Below are 6,059 nucleotides of genomic sequence, written 5' to 3'. Positions count from 1 at the left end.
TCTTTGTCTCTCTCTCTCTCTCTCTCTCTCTCTCTCTCTCAGTTTCCCTTAAATTGTATCCCCTTGTCTCTCTTTCTCTCTCTCTCTCTCTCTCTCTCTCTCTCTCTCTCAGTTTCCCTTAAATTGTATCCCCTTGTCTCTCTTTCTCTCTCTCTCTCTCTCTCTCTTTCTCTCTCTTTCTCTCTTTCTCTCTCATTCTCTCCCTTCCATTTTCTACACCTTTTTCTGCAGCGCTTTGAAGATGACATTGGCCTTGTACATACATAATCATTTATAATAATGTATAATGTACGTTTGTGATAACTTCATCACCCCAGATTATTTAGTTTGGTGTGATTATATTTTGCTACTATGTGAATGTTTGCCGTGCTTAATGTTTTTTTGTTTTTTTTCAACACCATTCTGTGTTTTGAATATTTCATAATGTGCTAGAGGTCATTCTATATTTTGTTCCTTTACTTTCGATTACTGATGTGTTGTCGTGAATGTTGCCTCTATTATTTCTGTGATGGTGCTTCTTATGGATTGAACTAATATTTTTCTAATGCCAAGCTCATGGTCGGCTGTGTGTGTCTCTAAAAAATACTTTTTGCACCCGGGCTAAAATTCTGAATTTTAAAACATACAGAAGGAAAGCAGAAAAAAAAAGAAATGTTTACATCCCTGAAAAAAAAAAACTGTGGTCCTCATGGGAATTTAATTACCGACAAAAACAATTCATTTTTCAGACAAGAACAATAGCCTTTTTCTCAATGTAATTTCTACATTGTTTTGTTCCTTGCGGTGATAACAACAGTTAAAAGAGCTGCATAGCCTACACTTCTAATGAGCCTCAAGAAGTCCATTGAACACATGTATTCATGCGTTGTGGGATTTGCATCAGGACAGTTTTAAAATAGGGGGCAGCTTTAGCCTTAAGAGGATTTGAATTATAATCATATAACAAACCCTCTCTGATATCATGTGTCTGACTCTACGTTTACATAATGGTCTATTATTAATTATTACAATGTATTACATTCCATATTTTGATTTTTTTTTTAAAATCAAGATTAACTTTTTTTTAGTACTTTTGGCTTTTTTTTCCCTTTGGTTACTTGGTTTGCATGTGTTCAGTATACCTGTACGCATAATTGATTTTATTATTTAAGATGTGGATAAGCTTTTATGAATGAGAGAGTGGATTATTTGGTTGTTACAAAGGTGCTTACCACAAGTGTTCCCCTCTGACTCTAACAGTATTTATTCTGTGATTTAAAGTTACATTCTCAGTATTGTTATATGGACCAAAATACCTACAAGTGCTTCAGACAATGCATGTTTACCAATTCAAATTGTATTTCTATTTCATTTATAGAATTATTTATCCTTGAAAATGAAACTGATTTTTTTATATATATATATATATATATATATTTGTCATATTTATGTGTTATTTGTTATAATGCCATGCCAAAAAGTAATGACCGACGATCCACTCCCACATACATCGCAGCTTTCATAAAGACATTAATGCAATTTAAACAGTCTCAGAAAATATGTATATACTGTAATTTATGACAGTATTTCTAAAACTCTTTGTCTTCACAAATGTTAGTGTAACGGCCCCTGTGCGCGACAGATCATCTGCTTCTCGTATGACGTCTGTACAGTTTTCTATCTGACTGAAGATCACCGAAGGGAGTTTACGTTGTTTTATTTACAGTGAATGCATTTCATCATTTTGCTTTTGTTTTTGTTTTGCTTTTTTTTTAGAGGGAAGAAGTGACAGTTATAGAGAAGCATGCTGTGGATCTAAACCTAGCTTGATAGCATCTGGTCAATTTAACAACAGATACATTCAGAGATAGTCTGCCCCGCCTCGATGAAAATAGATTTTAAGGATCAAAAGCTAATTAATGACTTAATGTCATGATTTCTTCCTGCAAATGTGTATGTTTTTCACGTACGGCATAAAATTTTGGATCACCAACAATTCAACTCATTTTGACTATTTATTTAATTACATATTTATAAAAAATATATTTATTGTTCGTTCGTTTGTTTGTTTGTTTGTTATCACTCGCTATGAAATGTTCAGTTTTATTTCAATTTCAGTTTATTGATGTGCTATTCTTTTCACAGATGAGCTGGGATTGTCTGAAGTAATCACGTGATGGTCATGGAGAAACTGTTGAAGCAATAAAAAAGTATGATGAGATACAGTTTTATCCTCTTATAAGAGATAGCTCAAGTATGAATATTAAATGTAAGAAAACTTTGTCAAGTGATCCATGTTTTCTGTAGAGAATCATGGGAAAACTTTTCATTGTGACGACGTTTTATTTATTTATTTGTTGTTTGTTTGTTTGTTTGTGAATGGTTTGAGATTACACGGAGGGGAGATGACTGAATAAGTTTTGTCCAATCATTTTACAGCCTGTGCTCTTCTGCTTTTTTCTTTCTTTTTCTTTCTTTCTTTCTTTCTGATCACTTGCTTTTGTTTCCCTTTACAAAGATGATGGATTTTAAATGGTATTTCTTTTTTTCAATCTGTTCAATTTAATATGTATAGCAGGTTCCTCTGATGTCCTTCACTTTTTAAGAGCTAAAGAAAGTGTTTGATAATGTGGCAGATATCCAAATCATTACACCACTGTGGTGTCTTACCCCTGCACTGCCAGGTTCACTTCTCCATACACCGATTTGCTCTTACATCCTTGTCCTTCTTTCAACAATTTCTGGCTAAATAAATGATTAAAACAAAATGTCTGATGGATCATTTTTTATGAACAGATGGCCCCAAAGACGCAGCTGAGCAGAGTCATACTGCACATCTCACCGAAACCTTATTGATTGCTGTCTGCGGCTGTTGTTATCAAATTTATTCATAAACTTTGGATTCAGCGTAGAACTGTAGAGCACATGGCTATATTCATTGGCCAGTTGCCTCAATAAAGTCTCCAGAAAAAGAACAACTAAACAAGTACGAGCTGGGCAGGACAGGTCGATAGCTGTATGATGCCAAGTGCTTTTTTAATCACTCCTTCATTTAATAAAGAACTTTTTTTTTTCTTACGACTCCCAATTTTCCCAAGGGCTATAAATTGCTAAATGGATGATCTATGGAGGACACCTTAAAAGAACTTTTCATCTCTCAAGAAATGTATGTCGATGATAGATCAGGCAGTTAATTATTCAGGAGTGAAATGAAGGAGTTCTATACAGAAATTCAATTCTTATAGATCCCACTGTACATGGTGGGAAGATAAGGAAGCACACAGACTTAGTCGCAATGACTCAACTGATTTTTCTCTGAAACCACTGGGAAAACGCAAAAACATTTTCACAAGACGTGTAGTAAAAGGATATGTAGATACATGAAAACATATACAGATAGTATACGTTCTCATCTTTCTGATCTGATGTACTTTTATTGGGTTATAACCACTGTTACACAGACCCAAGGCATATCCGTTTGAATCTGCCGTTAACACGAACCTAGAGTCCCCTGCGGCCGTGTACTTGTTTGTTTCATTTTGTTTCGTTTTCTACAAACTTGACAGCACATATCTTTCATTCTCAGGAACTAGCTGTAAGAAGCAGGGCATAGAGGTGACCATGGTGAGCTTGTCTGCCCTCCTGCTTGTCTGTTCCTGACTGACATGCTGGTGATTGAGTGCTCTGGTTAAACTGTGCCCCCACTGACCTGAAAATGAAGTTCTAAAAATGGAGGGAGGAAGAGGAGGAAGACATTACCCCTCTGCGTACCTGTTTTCATCACTCACGACAGCGCACATGACAAAAAGACATACCAGCCGCCTCAGTCACCTCTTCTCTCACTCTTCAGATTAAAGGATTAATCTCTGAGGGATAAAAAAAAAAATCATGCGTCTGGTATAATCTTAGAGACGGCAAGAGTAATGGGATACTGATGATTATAGGAGTGGTTATAAAAATGATATTATATAGCGGTGATTATATCAGTAGATTTAACTTGTAACCTTATATTGAAAACTGATCGTATATTCTTGATTGTTCTTAATCAGATATAGCTCTGATAATGTTCTATCATGGCAAAGCATGATTTGGGGCCGGGGGACGATGGGTAACATACACAACTTTCAGGTTCATTCTAATTTTTTTCCAGTGTGTTGATTTTGGAGTTTATCCATGAACCATAAATCAAAACTGACTTTCATCTGATATGCGTCATAGCTCTGCAGAAGCTGTTTCAGTATAAAATTATATTCCATGGAATGTAAGGCATTGCTGAGTGGCATCAGTAGGTTTGTGAGTAGATGAGATCCTTTCTCTCTCGTCTAAACAAACAGAGCCCATTTTCTACGCCTTTGTCTTCATACAATACAAGTAAATGAGTTCATTTATTCATGAAAGCTAATGCACAAGCTTTGTATCAAGCTTCTACCACAATCAGCTCATCATCTATCCTCCTTAAATGTAACGGTTACAAAGTCACAGACTTGCAGGCTATTTGCAAACCTAACTCTGCTTGGAGATTGATAGTATGATGACTAAATCTGACCAAAAGAAAGTCAAAGACGTTTTTCCCGTAGCTAAAAAGAAAAGATCCCGTCTGTGTTTCTTGGAACTCAGCCTTACAACTGACATGAGTCACTGAAGATCATGTAGGTCAAAAAAAGCAATTATGTGACTGATCTTAGACTAAGGCTGGCTATAAACTCAAGAGAGCATGTGGAGTTCACAGCTGTGATTGGTATTCTTTTCCTGGTTTTGACATGGTGGGCACAGTTCAAAAAGCTACTCAATACCCATTTCCTCAGAAAGCTGTGGAAAAAGTAAGTCGGGTGCCATCATATTCAGTGTTGATGGTGTACCCATATACTACATCGTTGTAAATGCTATTAATATCATCTTGGACACTTGCTTATGTCATGTTAGATACATTTGTGGCAAGTGAGTTAAAAATATGTCGTTACCTTGCAATTGGGTGAGTAAATGGTTATTACAGAGACTTAAGATGAAGTGACTGCATTAAGATAAAGTGACTGTATTAATCCTTAACATCAGTCTGGTTTGATCGTCAATGGCAGGTCATTTGGAGAGCGCTGAGGTGGAATGGACTGCCCTAACCAAAACAGACCAAAAAAAAAAGCTTCAATACAGCATGGCCCTTGTGAGGTCTGCAAACTCCCCATGAAATTTGGGCCCAATAAAATCCCCAAATCCACTCCTTACGTTAAGGCCGAAGTACATTTAGAATGAAATTAGATTAATGATGCTGTGTGATTTATCCTGTGCTTCAATATTTTTCTTATTAGCCATTCAAACTGTTCTGCATGAGAGTTACTGTTAATTATTCTTCTCAAAACAAAGATCAATTTTTGAACTGGACAGCCAATTACACGGGGCATTATCATATACATTACCCTGTGTGCGGTTAATGAGTTTCATTAGGATGCTAAGAGGGCTGTCTCTCTCCTTCCAAAAATGTAATAGCACACAGATGGCACATTCAGGTAGACTATTTTTAACTGCTAACAGACAACACCGTGACCAATTGAGAACCATCCTCTTTACAAACTCCTCTCATTCCAGTTCTGAGCAGACTCAGTGAAAGCCCACAGAGAATGCTGCTAAACAGACTGCTGTTTTGAGTATCAGCTGGTGTTTGGAAATGACAGAGCCGTTTCCATGCATTTAATGAATGCCAAGTGCTTAAGTCATCAACGTTCTAAAAAGATCTTCCCCATCTCACATCAAAAGCGACTCAGCTTTGGTGTCAAGCAGTTGCCCGACTCTGTATCTCTGGCTCAAGGCATTCATTCCGTGATTGCAGTATGGATATGTTTGTCAAATAAGGGATTGTTTGCATATTTTTTAATGGAATGGGAGTAGCTCTATGTATAGCTGCCAGAAAGTTTACAAAGGACAACCTCCAAGCTTCTGTGCATAAACAATTAGTTATACCATTTTGGCAAGTAATACTTTCATAGTCAAATAGCCGCCCGCTGTAAAGAGCCATTTAACCAGCCTTTCTAGTTTGCATCTGAGCTGATAGAATTTTACCTGAACTGACACTCTGCATCTTCTCTGAG

The sequence above is a fragment of the Chanos chanos genome, chromosome 2 (assembly GCF_902362185.1).
Source record: "Chanos chanos chromosome 2, fChaCha1.1, whole genome shotgun sequence".
Taxonomy (NCBI): Eukaryota; Metazoa; Chordata; class Actinopteri; order Gonorynchiformes; family Chanidae; genus Chanos; species Chanos chanos.
The sequence above is the reverse complement of the archived record's forward strand: the minus strand, read 5'-3'. Positions refer to the sequence as shown.